The sequence below is a fragment of the Pelmatolapia mariae genome, linkage group LG4 (assembly GCF_036321145.2).
Source record: "Pelmatolapia mariae isolate MD_Pm_ZW linkage group LG4, Pm_UMD_F_2, whole genome shotgun sequence".
Taxonomy (NCBI): Eukaryota; Metazoa; Chordata; class Actinopteri; order Cichliformes; family Cichlidae; genus Pelmatolapia; species Pelmatolapia mariae.
In genome coordinates this window covers 27,424,790-27,451,074 of record NC_086230.1, presented here as the reverse complement: position 1 = coordinate 27,451,074, position 26,285 = coordinate 27,424,790, and the positions used below count along the sequence as shown (strand labels likewise).

The following is a 26,285-nucleotide window of genomic DNA, read 5'->3' as shown; positions in this document are numbered from 1 at the left end:
TATGATCAATAGGCAAGTAAGAAGAACAAACATGCATATATTTATTCATTTTAGTCTTTTCTTTCACTTAAAAATCTACTTTTTAGTGGAAGATGGAACACTGTTGTTGGAGCCGTTTCAGCAGTGTACAAAAATGACCTTCTTCAAACACAACAAAACAAGAGGCTGGCGATGTAAACTAACAACTTAAGAACACACACAACAACAAAAAAACCCACTCTAGCCAGCTATAGTTGAGTTATAATTTGTAGACAGCACAAATGGCACAAGCATTTATACCACTCTGCAGTCGCCACACACCATATATTAATGACCACCAACAAAGACACTGAAAGGCCCGTGCTGCTCCTCGTCAGACAAATATACACAGTGCTTACAAATCTTCATTTGAGCTGAGAGGAGCATTAAAATACTGCACTAAGTGCTTAGCAACCCACTCGTCATCCTGGGGCAGTAATTGTCCCTCATTAATGATTACACTATTCATAAACTTTAGAATTGTACACCAACGTTGCTTTATTGCCCCTTTCTTTTATTACATTAATAGAGCACAATTAGTGACAAGCCTCTATCCACAATAGCAAGTGAACTAAGTACAATGCAAAACATTTACAAGGCTATGGATGCAATAAAATATTATGTAAATTTATTTTGTAAGCCTTGATGTTACACAAATTATTAATTAAATGGCTAAAAAAGGTTAGTAAATATTATCAACTTGTTTTATAGCCTCGAAATCTAGGTAAAATGTTTAGAAAAAACTAGTAAGCTTCAGAAAATAAAGATAAACTACTCTGATTCTCTCTGTGTGCCAAAAATATTGCATTATATAAACCAGTTTCAGTATCATGTTACCAAAGAAAATCATATTTGAATTTGATGTTGTAGTGATCTGTACTGTGGCATCACATATATATGGCACATACACAAACCCCAGCCATCTATAGACTGAGAAGCCAGTCTGTGTACTGTGACTCAATATTTTCTTAGTATGTAGTTCCTTACCTGCACGTTTTCTCTGAGGTCTGTGGCCTCCCTCAGAGGCTGGGTGGAAGCTCTGAAGAGCTCATCCACTACTTTGATTCCTGTGGTCTTGGTTGTGGTGTACTCCCTGGCCTTCCTACTCTTCCTGACAGATATACCCCTCTTATGACCCTTTCCTCCACCACGTCTGTTGGTGATGGCCACGTGAACAAACAGGGTCGTGTTGGGTAAGAACTCTCCTGTAAGAGACTGTAGAGGGACATGCCTATAGCCTGGCTGTAGGCACTCAAATGGGATGGTGTACTGGCCAATGAACTCATCTCCGATGTAGTCATCATCTAGAACCACAAAACGCAGTACTGCGAGTTCAGGTAAATTAATCTGGAATTCAAAGCTCTCATCAAAAATAGGGTTGTCACCATTCTGAGACACAGTCTTGGTTCTTTGCTCAGCACAATCAGCTGGTATGCCATGGATCTCCACATATATGTAGGGCTCCACCACGTCCCCTTTAGCAGCAGAACCACGAGGCTTGGGAAGATTCTGCCCACTGATGACTTTGATGTGAAGAAGCTGTGCAGACACTCCTGGAAGGGAGTCCCGAGCATTGGCACTAAAGTAGGACACCTCCGCCCTCATAATGGCTGGCCGTAAAACATACCCACAGTTGCCATTCTGCCTGAACCACCCTAGGTTGAGATCCATCATCAGACCTGGAGTCTGATAGTTCATGGCCACAATCTGGCAGCCACATTTCCAGAAATCCTGGGGGTTCATGTTGCTGGCATCAATCCTCATGGGAGTGGGATATACCCTGGAGAGGAAGCGCTTGTTATAGCAGACAAATTCTTCTGGAAACTCATTAGCAAACTTGTTTGCATCTACCTCATTAAAGGAACATATTTCCCAGTATTTTTGTTCCCTCTTAGAGAACTCAAAGTCCCTGAACTGGACTGACTTGCAGAGAGATACAAGATCAGACAGCTCTCTGCACAGTCTGAATATCTTACAGCCCAAGCCATTCAGCTGGTCTTTCTCATCATTTCCCACTCTTTGGGACATTTCCAGACCCTCCTCCTCATCTGTCACATCCCCTTCAGCATCACTGCAGCTGGGTGGCAGCTTTTTGCCTTTAAGGAGGATTTTACCTTTGAGTTTCTCAGGAGAGGGTAGGTAGTTTTCCTCCTTGTTGGGTGAGTCAATATACAGCTTGTCCCCGAGAATCTTCTTCGTGTGCTGTGCCATGACCCTCTGCTGGGGAATGCAACAGTGGGTCACTAAGCAGAGAATAAGGGGGTACTCAGAGCTCTCGAAAGCATATTGGTTGATAATGTCCAGAACTTTAGAGAAAGCTAGCTGTGAGGCTACCGAACTGCCCACATACACTACTGGTTCATTATCAGGGCCATCCCATACAACTACTTCAATACTGCGACAGCCCATCCTCAGAGCTCGGATGTAACTGCTGATGTCTGACGAACCCCAGAAATGGTCCTCCAGAAGGGAAGCATTATGCGAGGAGTTGATGTAGTAATGGGAAAGAGGCTGAGTCATATCCTGGCACACACGTTTGTGCTGGGGGTCAAAAATGTGGCATTCTGAGGACAGGAGGTAGTGTGTAAAACCGTCAATGGAGAGGTAGCCTCTCTCCCTGCCTTCAGCAGATGGCTCAAATTTCTGAACAATATCCCTGCACATGTCCTCTGTTACTCCTTCCACACCCTGCTCTACCTCTACAAAAAGCATCAGATCTTTGCTGTCAAGATATTCCTTGTTACTGGAGAACTGCACCAGCAGAAAGAAAATCTCTGGCCGTGTGCATAGCTCACAATAGGCTTCAACAAAAGTGTCCAAGTTAATTGCCTCTCCGTACTGGTCTTTAGCTTTCTGGAGTTCTTTGAATTTCAGTTGTATCCTAGACTCTTTCATTCCAGGGTTGAGTCCCTTAATTATCTGGGTGGCTCTGAATAGGTCTATGTGTCCTTCCTTTTCCACATCCGCTAGCTCAAACACTGATCCAATCCAAGATGTTCGTAGACTTGGCTGACTCTGTTCCACCATATCCACAGTGTGGCGGCCATAAGACACCAGATACCTCAGGCCCATCACCCAAGTGCTGACAACATCTGCTGTGCTAGCCACTAAGTCTAAGGACTCGTAGTTATCCCCATAGATGATAGAGAAAGCGCATTCATCAGGAAACTGATCAGAGAGACCATTGCTGCGGAGAACAGGAGTTTTTTTCCCCAAACGGACCTCCTTAATGCTCTTGATTTCCAGTTTAGCCTTCTCCGAATCTTTCTTGGATGGCTCCCAACGCAACCAGTGCATGTCCGGATCCAGCAGGAAGTAGCGGTTGTACATACGCGAGTTGGAGCGCACCTTCTTCATTTCACAACCCTCCATCATGAAGGCCATACAAGCAGCTGTGCTGTTGATCTTGCGGTCACTCGGCATTGAGCTGAAGGATACCGTTTTCTTCCTCACCTGCCTCTGTTTGGAGCCATCCTGGGAACAAAATGGGGTAGGGAAGAGTTGGATGAGGGAAAATGTTTCATGTTAGACATTATATGTGAATTCAAAAGCAGAAAGGAAACAAAAAGATAGCATTATGTCTATAGTTAAATATATCTATATGCGGATATGTAAATCCACACTGAATTAAATGAAGGAAAATCCCATACTATAGCTGCTAAAAGGTAAAGACAGACAACGATGCACCACTCCCATCTGCTAATAATTTAAATATGACAAACTATTAAATTTTAATAAGTTATTACTAAATATCCATCACACATTAATAACTCTAAATCACATATTAATTCCGATTTAGTAATGACTATTTCTTATAAACATTTTAAGAGATGAGACACAGTGTTGGATGGTACTGATTTCTCTCATAGGAAAGCCCCAGAAGTTAATCTGTTTTCAATCTTTTTTTTGTACAATATAGAATCTGAGAGAATGACAGACTGCAGTGAGACTTTTAGAATATTGGTGCAGAATAATTTGAAAAGGAGACATCGCTCTACACAGCCCCGGGCTAAATTTTGTAAGTTTTAAAATAAAACTTGCAATATAAAATGCAACTTGCAAACACCACCTGCAATGACATGCCTGAACGTTTTCAGCTTTTAGGTCTGTTAGTCTAACTGGTGAGAGTACACAGCACTGTCCTATTTCCACACAGAGCTGTTGTTAGCTAGATAGCCTGAATGCACATGGCCTGGTTTAAAACTTGGGAAATAGGCTTGCTGAATAATGCATAGCACAAAGAACAGTACATTAAAAACCTAAACCAAGCCACAAATTACTGTTAAAGATTCTAAACACAACACCTTTGAGACTCTTTCAAAAGGGCATTTCCATTACTACAGAGCCATATCGGTAGCTATGGTTTGTTTAACCTCCAATACAAGATAAATGTAACCAAAGCCACTTAATTTGACCTTGTCTCTTGTATCTTCATATTTTTTTTGTTTTGTTTTTTGGAAAGCCAGAAAGGGCAGTCACCCTCAGGGCATCCCCTTAACACCCAAGACAGTGACTGCATGTACAGGCCTGATAAATCTCCCCAAAGCATGGTCCAACTTTAGCCACAGTGAAACACCTCCGGATTATCCATCTTCCACCTGACAGCCAGAAGCAGATGATGCATAGCAACTCATCACGATTAATGACCACCATTTTAGGCAGAGCTGAAGAAATGACATGATCATTACTCCACTTGTGCCCTTGTTTTATGACCTCTATCTCATTGTCATACACATAAGCACTCAATATCATAATGTCAAAATCTTTAATTCTTCAGTGCTTCTGAGAATACCTCCTGGATAAGTTTAGTCAGTGATCACTGATCTTACCAGATGGTGTGCTTTAGCCCAATCATGCCTGGACCACCCAGGTCAAAAAGGTTGCTTGCAATGTGTTAAAATAAAGCTAGTATTTGTGTTATTCCCCTTGAGATACACTTGCATGCAATTTCTGTGAGAGCTAGTGCCAAGAGCCACAGGCACATGGAAATGCATGGACCTGTGCCAAGACTGTAAGGGTAAGACAGTGCTGTTTGGTCAGTTTGTAGCTCCAAATTTTTTTACAGAGTAATATGAGCTCATCAACCACTTTACATAGGAGATAAACGGGCCGAAGAGTTGATTCTGTCCTTAGATCCTTATTTGTCTTGCGTTCATTTCCTCCAGTAGATCATTCAGCCCCATCCATCATAGGAGAAGCGGGAGATAAATCTGGAGGCCATAATCAAGAGCTCACATTTCAACCCAAATGCCATGCACTTTATTTTGACGAGCACGGTCCTTTCACCTCATGTGACAGAAAATTACAGCTACCACTCTAGTCTATTTTTAAAAAAACAGACTGAAAGACAGTTGGTCTCTCCTCTGGTTTGCTCTTCATGAGCTATTTGCAAAATCAGCCAGATGGACATGAACATTAACTGGGGTATTGGGAATATGACTGAAAGCAGACTGAGCAAGTGGTTCTACGAGGGAAGATCTGTTCAGGTCTGATTATTTCCAGGCCTTCTTCAGGGAAGTGATGTAGCCACAGAGGGTCAAAGGCTATAAGGGTAATCTAGTGTCTCATTAACATGCTGTTACAATTAGCTGGACAACCAGACAAGACAGCATGCTGTTTCTCTTTGCCTCTCAATCAAAGCTAAGCAGCAAAACACAACTGAAAACAATTCTGCTTTTCATAGGATTAGTAGTGTAGTAGTAAATGATTACACACTAGTTGGAAATGATAATATAATAGTACATGCATGAATAACAAAGTTCATGGAAAATAATTTTGTTAATTTAATGATTTGAAGTGCCTGTTTACAATTGTTTAAACCTTCTTTCACTGTTTCTTGTGCTCTATTATTTCTGATTCACATATTTTCTCAGATCCCCTTTGGCCCTGTGTTTCTTCATGTATGTGTGTGTTTATGTGTGTATGCTTGACTGCCTGTTGTTGCTGCTATGGTGATGTTGGGGTTTGGTAATCTTCCACAGCTCCCACATTCCCCCTCTATTGAGGTTTCTAACGTGACATCATGTGCCTGTTGCTTGAAAGTAGTCTGTCCTATTGGATGTGACACAACCAGCAGTTGCTAGGATAAAATGTGTACCTCGACTGGTTGACAGAGGATTCTGAAGGCTGCTGGCTCTCAGTGGGTGAAATTGGTTGCAAACAAGTTACTTTACCAGAAACGTCCTAGTAATTGATTTGGTTGCTAGTTGCTAACAGATTGCCACAGTTGCCTGTAGTTTTTCATGTTTGTCTGCGACTACTAGCCAAGCAGTAGTAAAACTTGAAAAAGAGCAATGCAAACAAGTACTGTAGCCAACATGTTGCATAAGGCACAGCTTTTACTTTGAAGGTAAATGGTCTACAGTTCCAGTTTGTGTTGTACTTTTCATAATTTTACTAGACCTCAGAGAGTAGCTGGCTGCTGTTTGCAGACAAATCCACCGCCTCCATTCAAATCACAACCACACAAATGATCAAAGCAGTTATCACAAGTACGTTTTTGCTAACCAGGTGGCGAATATGGATTTTTCCCTAGCAACAGATGGTTGCCAGGGGGTTACTGACCAGTCTGTAGGCTGTGTGACTCAGCCTTCAGCAGTCATTTTCCCAGTGACTTCCACCAACCAACCATCCAGCAAATACTTGCAACTGCTTGGGGAATACCCATGTTTCTCTCATGATCAGTGATTAACAAACGGTCATGGATTGATCTCTAGACCTGAGTGACTTTAGCACTATTACCTTGATATTGCTTTGTCACAGGTCCAAAATGTTGAAGTTAATGCCACATGGTTATTAGTCACATGTCTACAAAACCTCAATGGGAACACCAGCAACTTGAGTCTTGGTCAAATACTTCCTGATGGAAGGGTGAGATGAGTGTTTCAACACCCCCTGAAAGACAGTGGTGTGTCATGCTCTCTCGCTTCTCTTACCATTGTTTTCACACTATGACACTGGGCACCATAAGCAGTGTGACTGCAGGACATAACTCCAGGGAGGCAATTAATGGAAAAAACTCTCTGCTCTCCCAGGTAACAACAGTCGTGGCTCCCAGGTTGCCTGTACACTCCAGTCCCCTATTGAATACTTCACATCAAAACAATAACCCTTGACTGTACTGCTGTGTACAATAGATGCAATATATTAATAGACTTCCTGTCTTTGCATAGTTTTTAAATCTTTATATTTGTAATGGCATATAATCTATAAAATGTATACAGTCCATCTCCTTTGCTTTTCTGTACTCTTCCACTATGATGTGGAAGCCGGAAAGCAACATTATCAGAGAGATTAATTCCTCCTTTATCTCCACAGACTGGAGTGTTTGTGTGTGTGCTCAAGCAAAATTAAAAAGTCCTCTTCCTCCAGTTGTTTGTGTGGTGGCATGAACCACTTGACTGCTACCACACATACTCACACACTCCAAAAAACAACACTCTAGTGTGTCAGGCAAAAAAAAACACAAAGCCAAAAACAGTTCTTGTCTCCATCACTGGGTTGGCAACAGTTAAAATAACCAAAAAGGTTAGGAGCTCAGCTAATCCTGTTTTTAAACACATGACTTTCCATGACACTTTAGACATACTGCTCATTTTCACTAATGTGGCCCACTTCCACCCCATTCTAGCAAACCTCCAACTATCCTACTTCCTCCAGGGCTGTATTGGCCGCTTGCCACTCACGGCTATCATATCTCAACTCTAAAACAGGTTTGCAGAAAGTGGTCAGGCATGGCTCAGTTCTTCTCGCCTACAGAGCTCCAGTGTCATTTGTGTGTGTGCAATGAGAATCCGCGAAATAGGCAACAGGGGGGCGTGGGTAATGGGGAGTGAAGACAGAACAGAGCAGAGCCCTCTTGATGACGTGCTCTCCAACATGTGAGTCACAGTATGTGTGCTCTGTTTGCCAGCATGTGTGCCTGAGGATCATAGAAAACGAGCCGCAGGATCAAGCCACATTACACAGCAAACGCACACATTGACATGTCAAACACAAGCGCAGGTATCGCAAAGGCACATGCTTACTGTTTCAAAGTGCCTAGGGTGAATCTGAGTAACTAGGCAAAATTCATCTTTGTTACAAGGCACATTTATTTCCAGTCTTTATTCTAGACAATCCCAGCAGAAACTAAATTAACAGATGAATGTGATAGTGTAACGGTGGGTTATGTCCAGCAAGAGCAACACCGTTCCCAGCGGAAGCACTAGGTGTTAAAAAACAAAGAGCACTTTCACCGCAGAGGATTTCATAAGCCAGTGAGCATGGGTCTGCTTGCATGAGGTAGGTGAGAGGTCACAGTCAGTCCCCTCCTCAGATGTAGGCTGCCCGTGTCCCCCCCCCCCACCCCCCCCCACCCCCTCCAAAAGCACCGCAGTGCCTTCTCCTTCCCTACATCCTAGATAGTTATTTAAACTGACGTCTGAATCCAGAGCTTAGGGCAAACATCATTCAGCCTCTAACAGACTCTATCCTCTGGTATAGACATCCACAGGGGGAAAAAACAGGGAAAGTAAAAAAGGGAAAAGGGGATAAAATGGGCCAAAGCTAAGACAGTGCAAGTGAGATGGAAGGAGAAATTGACAGAAATTGAGAAAGAAAGATGATTTGATAATGTTAACTTTAATTTGTTTAGATGTTTTGGCAACACTGTGCAACCTCAGCGCCAATAAGGCAAATTAAATCTAGCTGAAAAACTGACTCCTAATAGGAGGAAAGGAGATAAAAAGGCAGGGATTGACAGATAAATAAAATGCGAGTAACATTTTGCCTTGGCAACATGGTATTGTTATCTGTCATGCCAATAAACCATCTTGGAATTGAATACAGATTTGGAAATAGGAAAGGCGAGAAAGGGATGGAGAGAATGAAGAAAAACAGACAAGGGAAAGAGAGTCAAAAAGAGAGAGAAGCCGGGCCCGTCACTCTTTGTCACAGTAATCGCTAATGTGGCCGAGTGCTTAAAATCTCACAGCAGTAGTCTTAGTTGCACATTGCGAAACCCACTACACCATCTTAGTGAGAGTTTTGCAGAACACGAACATAATGTGTGAATAGCCGAGAAAATTCAAGGTCTGCGAGGGAATGCGAGATGCCTGAATTGATTGTGTGCAGACGTACTTGTGTTTGTCCTAGTCCACAAATGAATTTACATTTTCATCCAGGTGGTCCATTGTGTTTGACACTTGTTGTGCCTGGAATGTAAAGCTTAGTTTCTTCACGGTCAGATAATAAGTGGAAATCCCCCAGAGAACTCTGAACAAGTCAGAGCCCACCAAACAGTCTGACTAATTACTGGCCCACAGAGGAGAAGAAGTCAATGGTATTGAGCCAGGGACCACAAAAGCCCCCCCACAAAAACCACACCAATTGCTGCCATCTAGATACTTCAGTCACAGAGCATGTGATCTGTCTCTTTTCCTTATCATACCATTATCACTTAATACGATCATATCTGAATCCTTGAACATGTATAACAAGTCCATAGACGTGTACAGTATAATGTTCAAGGATTTTGCTGTTGATTTGGTGAACACTTTATCACACTGTGCAAGTCACTGTCAATCACACCATGCTCATTGACCCCATACAGTTTCTACAACTCTGAATAATCAGTTTGACCAATTCTAATAAATGTATTTATATATTAATTTGTAAAACCTTGTTTATTTTGTGCACAGCATATTTCACATCTCTGTTCAGGATATTCAGGTATAGGTATAAAGTCAGAGAAAGGTCCTCCATAAATCACCACCTTATCAAGGTGAAGGAGTTTATGTGTCCGAGTGATCCCAGGAGCTATTTCAGCATAGGATCCCTTAAGTCTGTCCAGATTGTGGACCAGTTCCAAGCCTCAGACTGGTCAAGCTACGTTGCCAATCTCACCTTGAAAATGAACTCTTTGTATTGACCAAAAGAATGAGACGGTGGATGCAAGCTACCTCTGAAGGGTGCCTGGAGTCTCCCTTGGAGATTAGGTTAGTGGGTGAGAAGCTTGGTTATACGGGATGGCTTTAGTGTAGAGCTGCTACTCATTTACGCAGAAGAAGCTAGTTGAGTTGCTTCAGCCAACTGACTAGGGCGGTGGTCCCCAAGCCACGCGCCATGGACAGTACTGGTCCGTGAGTCGTTTGGTGCCGGGCCGCGAGAGCTGAGGCTCGGGTATGAAATTTATGGTTTTCAGGGTTTTTATCGTTAACTCGGTTTCCCTGGGTCTTTCCCCATGATGTAGTTGTGTCTTATTTTGAAAGAAATATTTACGCGTTACCATAGCGACCAGAGAGCATTAAGGGGCAGAGAGGAGGATGTTACTCTCAGTGTTGTTGGTGCATTGCAGGAGGACGCTGCTAATAAACTTACACAATTACACAGTGAATTCACGTTTATTATCATATTTACAAAATACCACAGTTTTTGTCTTGGTTGCATCATTTTATTTTGTTGTATTTATCCGCAACACCTTAAAGGCCGGTCTGTGAAAATATTGTCTGACATTAAACTGGTTTGTGGCGCATAAAAGGTTGGGGACCACTGGACTAGGATGCTTACTAGATGCCTAGATTAGTTGTTTCAGGCAAGTCCAAGTAGAAATTCAATGTCCCGAGTGATTACGTAAGGTTATGCTTGTAATTTCATGGAAGCTGTGTAAAACAATAGAATAATCCTTGTGTCTGGCGAGGGCGGTGGGGTGCGTGGGAATTGAGGGGATAATTGCTCCAGTTAACTGCCACTGGATTCTCTAACATCACCAGACCAGCATCCACTCCACAGTTTTATCTTGTTTAGCAGAGCATGTTTGAAGGCTTTTTATCAGCTCATGTTCACAATTTTTATCTTGCACCTCCTCTGTTGAGCACATTGCCCCCATTTAACTAATATGTCTGAGTGTCCCAGAATAGAATATGCCAATGGAGAACAGGGTTCTAATATTTAAAAGACTATGCACAAATTAAATTTGTTATCTCCTCATGCATCCAAATTGACCTCTGCACACTGAAGTGACAGTGATAGAAAAATGTGAACAACTTTAAAGAATTATTTCCCAGATATCCTCATAGCAGAGCAACTATTCTCTGATCGCATTATACTGAAAGCACCAAAAAGGACAGGGGAGGTTTACTCGTATTTGCCTTGTTTTTGTTTAGCGAATAGTTTAATGCTTTCATCTTAAGCTTGGATTAGTAACTTCCTGTGCATTTAAGATCACGACAGCAGATTTTATATGGAAAAACAAACTGATTTAAGTTAGGAATCTTATTTTGTGCAGTGCTTCTTTAGGGAAGTGGATCCTGTGTTCGAATAAAATACACAAGGCTAATTATTTTCCTAATAATTCAAAGGCTGGTAGAACTGCACAGCTCAAGGAGAGCTGGGTCATCTTATTATAATGAAATCATGGAAGCAAAAAAAACAAAACACAAAGGGATTTGCAAGGTATTAATCCCACAACAGCCGTATGCTAACAAACAGAGCTGTGTGCCAAGCCCATCATGCAATCACTACATTAGACCCACCAACGTCAAATTTAACTATGTTTAATACCCCCTTGTGGTCATTATTGCTTTAATTAAACAGTTTTGTCTCATTCCAAAGTGTTCCTCTCATTACGTTCATTACCACGGTGTTTTATCATTTCTCCAAATGGTCTTCAGCCACAGGCAATTGTTCTAAGCTGTGTTGATGTAGAGACAGAGATGTGAAGGCTTTAGGGGAGTGTGACATGAAAGTGTGTTTGACTAACTTCTGATAATGGGCAATAAAGGGATATTAGTTGATATTAGCCTTTCAACACTTGGGTCTTGTTGTCAGTCTCCTCCTTTTTTCTACCGTTTGCCCTTTCACCTCTAACAATCGTTCATGTTTCCACTTTCTGTCATCATCATTGCATCTCTTGGTTCACAATACATTTTTATCTTGTCTTAATCTGCTCTTTCGCTAAACATATCCCTTCATACAGCATCAACAAAGAGATCAAATTGATACTGGGAAACAATTAAGGTCATTCTAGTGGTGTGCTAAATGTTTCCACCCTGTGGAAAATGATCTATCACTTCCTCAATAATATCTGACAGAGGCAGCTGTTTTAAACCTGTTCACAGTGACTGGTTTGCCTCAGCCTCAGGCGCAGCAAAAAGGGGAACCCAGAGGAATTCTTTTTGGGTACATGCGAGCATAGACAAGCACACAGGATGTGGAAATTTGACCATCCTCTTTTGTTTTCTCTCAGCATGTCCGTGTAAGACTGCAGCTCACTTTGAACAGGAAGTGAGAATGTTAGAGTGGCTTTCAAATACAATAGTATTAAACATGGCCACTGATCCACTTCCAAAGAAATGTTGAACATACTTTTCCAAAGCACTGACCACATACAGCCTGTGGTACTCAGTGTTGCAGTTTGGCTGAGACTGACATGTTTATCACACCCAGACAGAGGAAGCTGAGGATGAGCAGGAGGCTGATTAACAACAAATGTCACGCTGCCAGTCCCGTGCTATCCACGTCCAGAGTATTTACCCTCTACTTCAAATACAATACTCCTGTGAAATGACAACCAGCCATAGATTACAACCCTCCAACAAAGAGGAAAATAAAAGATGTTAGTGAAGTGTACAAGAACCAAAACATTGCCTCTCAGCCAAAGAAACATCTGTTACAGTTGAAGGAGCTGTTGTGACATTTGCAAGTCTGAGCATGAAGGGTCTTAAGCTACAAATAAAACCAGCACAGAACAACACGACCACAAGTTTTCCAAAGCTTAATTGTCGTCTTTTGGAATTCCTGCACGAGCATCCTCAACACTTCAGTCTGTCGGTGTGGTTGGACAGGCATAACCTTGACTGCCATCTGCATTGCAGCGACTGGCAGAGAGAGAAAAGTGCCCCCTCCTGCCAACAACGAGCTGTGCTGCAGCAGCAGCAGCATCAGCAGCAGCACAGGACACCTCTACTACACTCTGCTCCGTTTCACTCCCTACACCTCACCTGACATTTCCCCTCTTTTCTATTCGCGAACAGAACAAGCAGGAGGTGGGGATAAAGAGGGAATAGCATCATGCACTGTCCTCTGAAAGATGCTCCTTAGTGTGATATGCAGACTAAAAAAGAAGGACCTATAAACACACATCACTACAGCCTGTCCTTGATAGCAATTCTGTAAGCCTCCATCTCTTCCTGAGGTAAAAATGTTAGAAAAAAAAATCACATGGGGTACAAGATGTGCAATCCATAACCGACGCCTACGAGGTTCTGTTTTTTTCTTCTACGCCTCCTCATGTACACCTACACAAACACACTTTACTTCATTGTTAAACCCACATATTAGCGCACAGTTACACACCTGCCTCCACGTACAGCACACTCAATATTCAAACACCCACCATGTATGTATTTTAAACATCCAGAGCTGAGAAGCTATTTAGATGCTGGAGTAGAGATAGAGGATAAGGAGGCTAAATTTGGCATGTGTTCAGTGAAGTCCAGTCACCTGTGTAGGTGCAGAGGACTCTGTGTGGGTAGTGGAGCAAGCAAGCTTACTATAGCACAGCACACATAGAGACGTTGGTGAACGCTGTTGTTTTTTTTCCCGATCCCCCATCTCTGCTCAGCATTTGGCAAAAATAAGACGATGTCTTTGAGCAAGCTTTGATCAATGATGCATTTTCTTTCTGACACATTCCACGCCTGCGTCCGTGAAGCCCACTCAAGTCTATAAATAATCCCCGTGAGTCTGATCCTTGGCTAGGCTCCTTCTGTCTCGTCAAGAGGCTGGCAAACCGACTCATGGACTGTTCCAGGGCCAGTGTAAAAAAAAAATTGCTTGCAATCTACACCCGCTTATCTTTGATCTGCTGGATGAAGAGCCACCTTCTTTTTACTTTGATAATCATTCACCATTGCAGTTAGTTAATCATACTTGAGGATGAGGATATCAGATATGATTACGTATTACATAAAATATAACCGACTCAACTAAAACTTAATGCTTAACTTAATGCTACCTCAACATTGTTGCAGACTGAGTGACCTCTACCCTCCAACACACCATAAAAACTGATCAGAAAATGAGGGCACAGGAAAAAGCCCAAAGCAGAGACCTGACCTCTAAAATCCCCATATCCCAATTTGATCAGGCTTCAGCAGGAGCCACTGAATCAAGATCAAGTGAGCCACAAAACCCAAATGATACACTGCCAGCATCCTGGCTTGTGACAGTCTCCTGTCCATGCCTCTTGTCTGTGGGTCAGACCCATTTTGGTGGCACAAGGGCACCTACATAATCTTAGGCAGCTAATAGGAGCCAGACCTCCATCAGTTACAACACAAAACACTGCTCAGACATTCACGCACTAATAGCTGCAAGAGCGCTTGAAAAACACAACTGTCAAGCCCAATACAATGCATTTTTTTTGTTTGACTACACTCCAACCATCCACCAGGTTTTAATTAAATTTTATTTGGTAACCATAGACAAACAGGCAAACAAACATCACTAAAATCTGTCTACATCATATATAACCATATAGTTATCACTGACAAAGAGTACTCTCATTTAATTACAGCTTTCATTTAAGGAAATGAATGTCTTGGAATGATGAGCAACACATATTAAGCGCTAGGAACAGGGTTGACGCTAAGATGAACGGCAGTTTTAAAAGCTTTTTCTCACAGCAGTGGAGACAAATCTAGGACATGGGAGGAAGTGAGCATGTTTGTGTAAATGCACAGTAAAGAGAGGGTACAGGACACGTGAGGAGAGTGGTTCAATGTGCCCACTTTGCAGAGGAGCTCTGGTTGAAGGTGACCTTTGTGTTTGCCTGGAAATTCTGCAGCGAGGACAATCCAATCTGAAAACCAGCTTGGTGGAATGGCACTGGTGATGGACTGGCTGATGCACATCACAGGTGAAAAAACTGAAGGTCTCTTGAATCAGGAGGAAAGAAGGTGGGTGATATGCATAGAGACGAGCAGGAGAATTGTAATTCCTATTTTTAGTAACGGCCTTACTTTACCGGGAAGAAGAGGGGGGAAGTCAGGATTCCCTGGGAGAGAACTGAGCAGAAGGAGGGAAGATGAATCTGATGAGGATGTGTTTTTTTTAAAAAGCACAGACTAATAACAGGCATCAATATAAACGCAAGAAAGGATGTATTATTGTTACTAAAGGTCACGTGAAGGTTAATCAGAGAGGGGTAAAAAAAACATGGTTAACTATTCCACTGTCTTGAACTGAAGCACGTTCTGTGTATTATCGTCTACAATCAGCATATTTTCCTCAGACTGTCCTCTTTTCCTGACACATGGGGGATGCAACGGGCCCCAAACAATCACACACAGTTTAATCTTATCATGGGAATATCGTGCTTGGCATATAAACTGTTGTTTAAATGATGCGGGCCTTCTCTAAATTGAGACCACAATATCATTGCGTTTTCTTAATGGGTCACAAAAACGGTCTATTTGGAAATATTTCTCTTTATGGCTCAGCATCTTCTCTTGTCTTTTGAAAACACATTGAAATGGCGTCAATTTTGAGCTTATGTGTTTGTATGAGTTCTGACTTCTGAACGCTAAAGCACCACAGTATGAAGATCCCAGCTGCATATCCACCTTCCCTTGCAACTGACTGAATAAGCAAAACTGAAGTCTGTATTGAAAGGGAAAGAGCATCTAGCAGTGTGATACTGTAAGTGAGTGGTGCACAGTGGCTGTTTCACAAAGAGAGTTTTCTCTTGACGCTGTATGGCTCTCTGTAAAGCACAAGAAACCTTATAAACCCAGAGCCAGCAGCTAGCAGAAGCATTAGTTTAGTAGGGATCAATACGGTGGGGTTCTGAAAGAATCTATTGCAAAACAAAAGTATATCTCATCTTTGGTCCATCACTTCAGTGACTACTTCACAGCTTTGTCACACCATTCTCTTTGCTATCTTTAGACACAGAATATGAAATCTGCAGTGAACAAGCAATTTTTGTCAACTGATATCATGTCTACTCTTCAACCAATTAAACAGATTAGTCTTAGGAGGATAAAAAACTCTTACAAAAACATAAAAATCAAGTATTAACAGCACAGTGATAACTACAAACAGAGCTTTCAGAGATGACAAGCATATACCTGGCTATTTTGTTGAGCTGTGATATGCAAACAACTGTTTAAGGTTTACACTTAAGTCTATGACCATTTAAAAACCTGCAGCCACATAAATAACTTCTTTAACAAGGCAGATATAGCAATCTCCCTTTAGCTGAATGAGTTCAAAGCTGTAAAAGAAACATGTTGTTTTTCGCATCTATTCAGCTCTTCCAGCTGTCAGAATTAATGGATCATTCCTGGAAAGCTAGCGCTTCTCACCAATTGACAATCTGACTGGGAAACTACAGCCCTATTTTAAAGCAGCTCGTAAACAAAGATGGAGGTCTTACTTAAAAACCCAAAGCGCCAGTATTACTCACATCTCTCCAAGGACGCTTTTATTGTGCATTTGTTTAATTACTAAGGAAAGGGTAAGGTGTCCTAAGTCCTTCAACATAAAAAAAAATAAAGCAGTAAATAAAGCCTCTGCAGTGGGTGCTTTGACATATTAGGGTGGAACGTGTGGGTGTTACAAGGGCAGGGAGAGGGGAACCAGGGTTTGAGCAGCTGTTAAGGACTTTGGGGGGTTGCAGGTTAGAGAAAAAAAATCAGCAGGAGAGTAAAATCACACCACAAAGTACAGTTAATCCACATAAACATTATCTTCTTAAAGTGACAAATCCTAAGCTGTAGCTGAATAAAATTTTAGCTGAAGGATCTAGCTATTTTTCTGCCCTGAGAGAAGATTACATCTGCGCAACATCTACAGTATGCTTACACACGCAAGTGAATGAAATTCCTAGCTTGAAAAATCAATACTTTTACACTGCATGGTTTAGGGGCTGACAGCATCACACTGAAATGACCAATCTTCTCTAGTTTATTGAACTCCACACCGTTTGACGTCAGTGCACCAGACCGTCATACACAATGTGGGTCCTATGGGGCACTTTGCCTTTCTACCCGACTTCGCCTTATGTTTTGTCTTTCTTACTTTCATTTCTTTTCCGGGTCTAAACAGCTGCATCTGCAGTATGCCTCATCCTCAGCAGGAGCTAAATATGACCATCATTTGTCTTGTGTTTTTGTTATTGCCTGTTCATTTTACCAGAAGGCCTTCAATCACTGGGCCGTGCAAGTGGAAGCTACTTTGTCACTTCCTGCACAAAGAGCTTATTGTGATTTAGCGTGATGCATCCTTGAGCATCCTGGCTGATTTACTACATTTATTAGGGACAACAGCCAGTTTTGCACTACTCCACTGTATAGGCTTAGTGTGCAGGAGGGATTTAATACAATTATAACAGTGCAGCAAAGTGATAACACTGAGAGTTTTACTACATGGTAGAGGTGTATGCCCGGACCTTCCTTTGCTTGTGCCTCTGTTTATCTGTTCTTACTGTTTGTCCTCTTTTTGTGCTGTGAGCGACCTGAAGGACAGTCGCACACATCAAACAAAGACACTTGCAAACATGCATGCACCACACAATACAAATGCGCCACAACTAATCTGATCAAACATTAGGCTGATAGAAGAAACAGCCAGGTGCATAATCCTGAAGAATGGCATCAGTGAGCAAACATAATGTTGAAGCTGAACTGAGAAAAGAAGATTCAGCACTCACTTTCAATGAAAAATGAAAATACCACATGCATATGTATATTTAATCCATGTTTTTCAGTAGAGCACAGCAGGGTGTACTTGCAGAACTCCTCCCCATCAAACACAGATTTGATTTTTTTTTTTCATGAGCTACAAGTGTGAAGTGATGTCAAAGTTGACTAAATATGAACCATGATTACAACTGACTGCCAATTTATTGAGTATAAGTAACTGAAAGGCCTCCCTTAGGGGCGCTTACATAACTGCATCCAGATTTTTATACTATTCACAAGTTTTCCTGTGATAACTGGGAAAATATTAGCTGGAAAATGTAACAAGATTTACCAAATACAGAAAGTAACCATATGGTGTTCAGCATACTGTCAGCATGTAAATAAAATGATAAAGTTAAAAATGGTGGGACACATGCATGCACAGCAAGAAACAGAGGCCTGCTAAATATTTAAGACAATTTAATTCTTAATAAAAAGAAACCTTTTGTCAAACTCACTCTAAGAAACATAGCATAAAAAATTAAATGCTTTAATATTTGGTTTTATCTTGAAGAGAAAGTTCGAAAAGGGAATAACCCATTTGCTGTGACTTCTCTTACATAACTGTGACGTATTTTAAAATGTGCTCCCTTCCTGTTAAAGCAGGATATTAAAAGAGCAACTAATAAAATAAACAGTGTTGTCACACTTAGGCCAAAAGATTTATTAATTAAAACACTTGTGAGCCAAACTGATGGCTTTTCTGCCAAGGCAAGAAAAAAAACCGAGCAGCAGTGTAGAGACTAATCCACCGATTCTTTTAGATACAATTATGAACATATCTTTTAAAAAAAAATCCACATTAAATAATTTGATAAATTTTTTACTTTCACTTTATACAGTATATGCTACATATGCAGTTGCCAGTTTATCCAGTGTGCATTATTAAATTAAGGCATTGCTGTAAATATTAATGCTGTTATGTAACAGTTTAGTGATCAACTTACTTGTTTCTGTGCATGAGCTCATACCTATATTTTATTAATTACTGTGCTTCATTTGGGGAGGTTATGTTGATTGTTTACTGATGAGTTGTCATACAGTTCCTTCACAGTTGCTGCCGGTAAAAACCTCAAAAAGTCAGCTCCACAACGTCAACATTTATTGTTAGTGTGTTTACTTAAATATACAACTCCAATATATATGTGTAGATTCATATATATTCATATATTCATATATTATAAACTGGCAACTTGATGTAGCCTAAGAACAAGCCACTATGTACTGTATACTATGTACAATGCTGCACTGCATACACAGTGGTATCTTTCTGTTTATACAGCATTTTTCCTACATTTCATTCATCTGAAATGTAGTCAGAGATGTACAATGAGGTTAATAGGGTGTCTAAGTTGCTTAGCAACTCAGTGATGTCTTTCAGTTGTTAATTTACACGCAAAGGCACCAAGCAGGAACCTCTATGATCCGACACAAACGGGTGGGAAGAGGAAATACATAAACAAATTGCCAATAATATATTCTCAAAAAAACCCCGAAACACTCCTCAGTGCATATGTCTTCACAATTTGCCATAATTGCCCAAGTTCTATATTATATATACTTTATATTTTAAGTATACATAATATGTGTATAATGACACAGAAATTCTACTGGCAACTATAAAATGTATGTGCCATGCCAAAATGATTAGCCCTAATGTGTCACATAACTAATTCTACTCATCAAAGCAGTTGTAGGTGTTGAGCATTGATGGAACCGAAGCTGGAGCCCAACTCATCTCGAGTAAGAGATGACAAGACGGGCTGCTCTGCACCACTCGCTGAGCCTTGTGTATCGAGTTCAGGAGCTATGCAGAGGCGTCCTGAAGGACGTCGATCTCGGTGTGTACTGCCAGTTCACGAGGAAAACAATGGACACAGAGAAATGAGTCATTTTTTTTTTTAGTTTTGTTCAAACTGAGTGAAAATCCAGTGAGGAATCAATACATAGGTTGACTGAAGGGTTAGAGAACGTAGGTGAAGCTGTGGGTGTTTGCTTATGCGTTTTCCAGCCGAGTGGTTAAGGGCAGAAAGCACAAACGGGACACAGGTTGAGCTTTATTTCTGAAGCAGAGTTACCAAAAGAAAAAACAAAAACACAGATGAAATCACAGCATTGTCTCAGTTTTTCAGCATTCTTCTCAGTTTGCATGCAAAAACCTTTATCACACCAGACATCAATCATCAATAAAAAGATAGGAGGAAAGGAGTGATGCAGAGCTGTTTTTAGAAGAGTTCAACGGCAGAAAGGAGCTGCCATGAGTGCTTCTCCCTCTGGCTTTTTCTCTTTCCCTTTAGGTGCTGAGTCAGCATGATGCAAGCATGCAAATCACTAGTCTGACCCAAGCCTGCAAAATATCACATCAGTTGCCTTGAGGCATGCAAATTTTCACTGGTCACTGTCCTTTCAATTCAGTCTCAGCTGTCTGTTACAGGCTCTTTTCAAGCAGCTGCGGACGCACACACTCGATCCAGCATCCCCTGTGCCTCCAAAATAAAGCCAGACAGGGACAGACAACATTTTATGAGACATTACCTCACAGATGTAAAGCCCCCCCCTCTCTCACTCAAAAACATTCATGCAAAATTACAGCCAAGTTGACACTTTTTCCAGCTGAATGCTCAACTTTCAGCTTCTGCTTTTTAAAGTGAAGAGAAAACATTTTCCAGCTATACATCCTCTTTCACTTTGTCATGCTTTGTCAAACCAGACAAAGTTGTGATTCTTGAAATAAATAAACAAAAAGCTCACATGGAGACTTCAGGATGATCAATCCAGTGTGACAGTGTGTATTATTGTAGGGTCTACCTTACAATATAAAGTGCCTTGAGGCAACTGTTGTTGGGATTTGGCGCTATGTAAATAAAATTGAATTGAATTGAACAAATGTTATTTCTGGTTATCGTGTGGGAGGTCTTACACATGATAAAAAAAATGGCTTTGGAATAAGTCTGCCCTTTCTGATTGTCCTTCTAGCATTACGCTTTTAATATCAGAACAAACTAGTTCTAGATTTGTTGCTGTAAAAGTTGCATCTTTCTTTTTATGGTGAATTTGCCAGCCACCATTATCACTATAAACTTGACAGCATGGCAGCGAGGACATCAGAAAAAAGAGTGCACGAGTAAATTTCAAGCTGTTGCACAGCCTTGTGCATTTCCATTTCCAGTACAAAGATGGATATACACCCTCTTTCACTTTTTTCATGCTCTCAAACCAGACAAAGTTGTGATTCTTGAAATAAATAACCAAAAAGCTCACATGGAGACTTCAGGGTGATCAATCCAGTGTGACAGTTTACGTCATTCATGTTTAACACTTAGACTCGTGCACATTTAGCTCATTTGTCATTTTTTTTACAAGCCACTGCAGCACATTTTTAACTTTGAGTGTTCAAATTATCATAATTATCTAACAATTACTTTATACATAATTTCACTTGTAATTTGCGGTACAACTATCTATATATTGGCACCAACTAATATATCTATCGCATTATTAAAAAAATCAGAATCTGAAATAAAGCAGAACCAGCACCTTGAGTCCTTACGATGGTGTTTATCAACTGAATGAGAAGGAAACTGGGAAATATCAGTTCATACAGCACAGATTATCAAAACTGTATAATAACAATAATTTACACCCACTACAACCACAATACAGTAAATAAATACACAGTTTCTACCTTCTTAGCTCTATTTTTCCCACTTCAATTAAACACATATGATAATCGCATAGTAGAAAATTGTCTTGCAATGCCACTACTGTATTACATTGACTTACACCACCATTGCATGTTTGATTAAATTCCCTTCTTCCTTGTCTAAAAAATGCGAGTTGCCCTGCTCGTATGTGCAGCTGAAGGCTTCACAAAGGCTACAAGTGTCACCCTGGGCTTTTTAAAAAACAAAATTCCACAGATATCACAAATCTACAGCCTGATTGATGCGCTTTAATCAGCAGAAAGAATTCTGATGAATGACTAAGTGGAAAATCACTGGTTAAATGAGTCAGTGGCACTGCAAGGCTCCCTTCATGGCAAGAAAAAAAAAGATCAAATTTGAGAGGAAAATTATGAGACACACAATGGATGCTTGACCAGAGGCATGAAATTAGGTGTCTCCTCCATTAAGCATCTCGCAAACATGAAGAAATGTTGAGACATGCAGGAGGAGAATATTTCTCATTGATATGCAAGCGGTGCATCTCTCAAAAGCAGGCTAGACTATTGAATAATTCTGACCTTCATGTACTGTGTGGCTTACAAGTCACTTTCACACATTCACGCACACACAAACGTTACATAACAGCAATTCCCCATCAGTCTCAGAAGCACTTTTTAAAACTTTTATTTTAAATCATTAAAATCAGAACATTATCAAAACAAAATACGATACACTACTTTTTGTTAGCTATTGCCCAGCATAGAGAAATGATGCAAAATTATGGCTATTAAACATGCTAAACAAAAAATTGAAGATGTGGTTGAAAACAGACTTTCTTCAGATCATGCTCCACTAAAATTATCCGGATTTGAGTTTCTGAGGACGTTTGTCCATCATATGAAATTAGCAGAAAAGCTGCCAAATAAGAAGTGAGGTCTTTCTCAGGAACTCTTTGGAATCAGCTACTGCAATCAGCAAAATGCCTTTAATAAGGCGCCCCAACCGGTCACAGCAGATGATCACCCCTCCCTGAGCCTGGTTCTGCCGGAGGTTTCTTCCTGTTAAAAGGGAGTTTTTCCTTCCCACTGTCGCCAAAGTGCTTGCTCATAGGGGGTAATATGATTGTTGGGTTTTTTCTCTGTATGTATTATTGTAGGGTCTACCTTACAACATAAAGTGCCTTGAGGCAACTGTTGTTGGGATTTGGCGCTATGTAAATAAAATTAAATTGAATTGAATAAATGTTATTTCTGGTTATAGTATGGGAGGTCCTACACATGATAAAAAAAACGGCTTTGGAATAAGTCTGCCCTTTCTGATTGTCCTTCTAGCATTACGCTTTTAATACCAGAACAAACTAGTTCTACGGTGGCGATTGCAATTACTCTTTGCTTTGGACATCTATTAACCTCAAGACTTCCAGGACAATATTACGTAACTGTTTAAACAAAAAACAAAAAAAATCTGCTGAGATTTTCTACCAACAGCACACAGGGATTTGTTGCTGTAAAAGTTGCATCTTTCTTTTTATGGTGAATTTGCCACCCACCATTATCACTATAAACTTGACAGCATGGCAGCGAGGACATCAGAAAAAAGAGTGCACGAGTAAATTTCAAGCTGTTGCACAGCCTTGTGCATTTCCATTTCCAGTACAAAGATGGATGATCTAAATGGCAGTCAGCTTTCCAGTTCCTTGTTTATTGTGTCATTTCTGGGTACCACATTGATTCTCTTTTCATTTTGGCTGTCTCTTTTAAAACAAAAATATATATTTCATGCCAACGTAAAATATGTCACGTTTATTGCCTGATGCAGTGGCACGCCCAGACAAGCAATTTCACCTCACCAAAGACATGCGTGTTAAGGTAATTGGCCAATCTAAATTGGCCATGTGTGTGCATGTGAGGTCATCCGTCTCTGTGTTAGCACTGCGATAGACTGGAAACCTGTTATCCTATAACATCTGGATAGGATCCAGACCCCCCACTGTTACCCTGAAATGGATAAGCAGAAGAGGATGGATGGATGGATGTTGTCATACTTAAACACGCTAATGCATAGGGAGTTTAGTTATTTGTTTTTGCATACAAATGTGCCTATTATGAAACATTAAATATGAAGTGCACCCCATTAAAACAGAATATAATTCACACAGTGTCACAGCGACCCTTTTATTTAGCTAGAAGCCAGGGCCCCGTAGGCGTGCATGGCAATTCACGTCTCCGGGACTGCAGGGATATACTTTACTTTATGGCCCCAGTCAATAACACATTTCCACTGTGTGAGCCTTTTTTTTTTTTTTCAATTTACTCGCAGTCAACAGCTCCATCAATAAGAGATGTAGCAATCACCCTGACAGCACAAGCATGCAAATGCCCCCACATACATGACAGGTATCACACAAGTCAGGGGAGACAAAAACAGTGGCAGATCTACATTGGCAATCACAAGTCCTGTCTGTCAGAAATCAATACTTAATGTAGGGGAGGAGGCTGTTGATGTGCTTGGTGCAGGCTGGGCTGGTAGATGCTTATTACTGATAGTCGGCTGCCAGATTCCTATATCACCTATGCAGCATTGACTCTGGGAAATGTGATCTTCTTTCTTCTCCTTCTCTATTTCTCTCTTTTCTGGCAGTGAGTTCAGACACAGGTGGGAGGGGCTGAGCAGGAGAACAGGGAGGAGCAGCATGTACTCCTACAAGGACAAACTTCTGCGTAGAAAGGAAAGGATTTAACAACATTAGCAAGCAATGCACGTGTATGCGTGACCGAATGTACGCTTCTGCTTGTGATCCGATGTTGGTCTGGATGTGCAGTTTGGCCTTTGCCAAAGCATCAGTGTGCTTTATAAACTAACATTTGTACAGATCACTGCCATTAGGTTTCCTGCTAATCTAATGGCCAGCAACATTTAGCTAAGCACAGCATCAGCGTTGCCTCTCCACCCCTAATTTCTTCTCCTGCTCCTTCCTATTTGCATTCCACCACCATTTAACTGAATACCTCTCTGTCTTGTAAACAACCGCACTCCTGCCAGTTTTCACTGTCAATCTCCATCTACTCCTATACTACCAGCATTTTTCTCTCATCCCCTGAATTTGCTTTTTTTTATTTTCTTCATTTCTGGAACATAAAAATACATCACACTTTTTTTTCCTTGTGCAGCAACACTTTTAAACAATGCTGTTTTTTCCCTTCAGCTGCATTTATTGCCAGACCTCCTTTTCTCATTCTTTCATCTGCACACTTTAGCTCCCCTCACTCAGCTCCGACTGTGATAGCAGGTAGCTCGATTGTGGTGCCATTGTCTGGGTTGTATGAGTCTTTTAAGGCAGTTCTCACGCACACACACTGCGAATCTATTGGTCTCTAGAGACTGGTGTGTATGTGGTAGTTAGGAAAGAGGCTGCACCACAAGGGGTAGCACCATGAATGCTTCTTCCACAGCATAAACAACACAACACACACACACACACACCACATTTCACCCTCCTCACAAGCACAAACAGTGTAAACAAAGAGGAAATGTCCACCTGTTTCCATTTGCTATTTATGTAATGCCTGAGGGAGTTTCGTTAGCATGAGGTGTTTGTTAATACAGCATCAATACTAATTACCTGAGGTGACTCAATTACCGACAACCTAGATGCATCTGCTCTGTTTAACGCATTCAAAAGTTTCCTTGAATGTTTCTCAGAACTCAAATTTTAGTTGTGGCCTTTGCTCATCTGCAGGTGCTCATGTTTTTGTGGTCAAAACTTGAGTTGATAGTAATTTTAATGTGTACCTGGATCAGTAGGACATTTTCCATTTGTGTTAGCATTTAGTTCATACTGGAGGCAGAAAAATATATCGGCTGGCCAATGTTATCGGCCAGTGTTATCCATTTATTAGAATACCGATATTGGCTAATCATTTTAATTTATTGGTCACTAAATGAAACTTTAAAAAGCATAGAAGAGACATGAGAAACAATCTTTAGCCATCCACCAATGGATGTATCTTCTCACAATAAATAGATTATTTTTAATCTGCATTGTCATATTCACTTAGTAAGGACTCATAAACTATACATAGCAACATGTTAGAACAAAAATCTGTTTTACTTGCCTGAAAGAAAGAAAAAAAAAACATCCAAAAAAGCAGATTGCAGAGTTGCAAAGTTAAGTTAATGTAGTTATTGTTAAACCACAGTGAGAAGATGTTAAATTATACTTTTACTTACATTTTCCAGGTAAAACACCCCCTAGGATACTTTTCCTCTTACCTTTGACTTCTGGTGTTTATGGTTGGCAGAGGTGAGGAGTAATAAAGTAAAAATACTTTACTAAATTATACAGAAGTACAGTAACAAAGTAAAAAATACTTTGTTACTGTACTTCTGTAGAATTTTTCAGGTTTCTGTACTTTACTTGAGTATTTGTTTTCATGGCAACTTTTTACTTTTACTCCCTACATTTTTACAAAAATATTTGTACTTTCTACTCTTTACGTTTTCAAAACAGGCTCATTATGTTAAGTTTCAACGCATTTGAGGGAAGTTTTTATTTCCTTGCACTGTCTGCATTCAAAGATCAAACTGATTTGAGACTATGAAGGGAACAATAACACATAAGAGACAATTCTACTGGTGTCTCCATTTCCACCACTTATCACATACAAAGGGATATAAGAGAGAAGCAAAAAGCTGATTTACACATAATCTTTAGTGTTATGCTCAGGGTTTAAAGCGGACTGGAACAATCCAGAGCAAAATTTTTTGTGCATTATTTACATGTAAGGTGTTTCGATTCACTCTGAGTTACAGACTATTCTTATTATGCAACTTCCCTTTAATTGGGATGAACTCTTGTTTGGATATTTATACTCAA

At 40.7% G+C, this 26,285-nt stretch overlaps 1 pseudogene; it reads right to left on the bottom strand.

The window, feature by feature from the left end:
• LOC134626775 (inactive phospholipase C-like protein 2) overlaps positions 1 to 26,285 on the bottom strand; it is a 92,581-nt pseudogene that overhangs the window by 21,400 nt on the left and 44,896 nt on the right.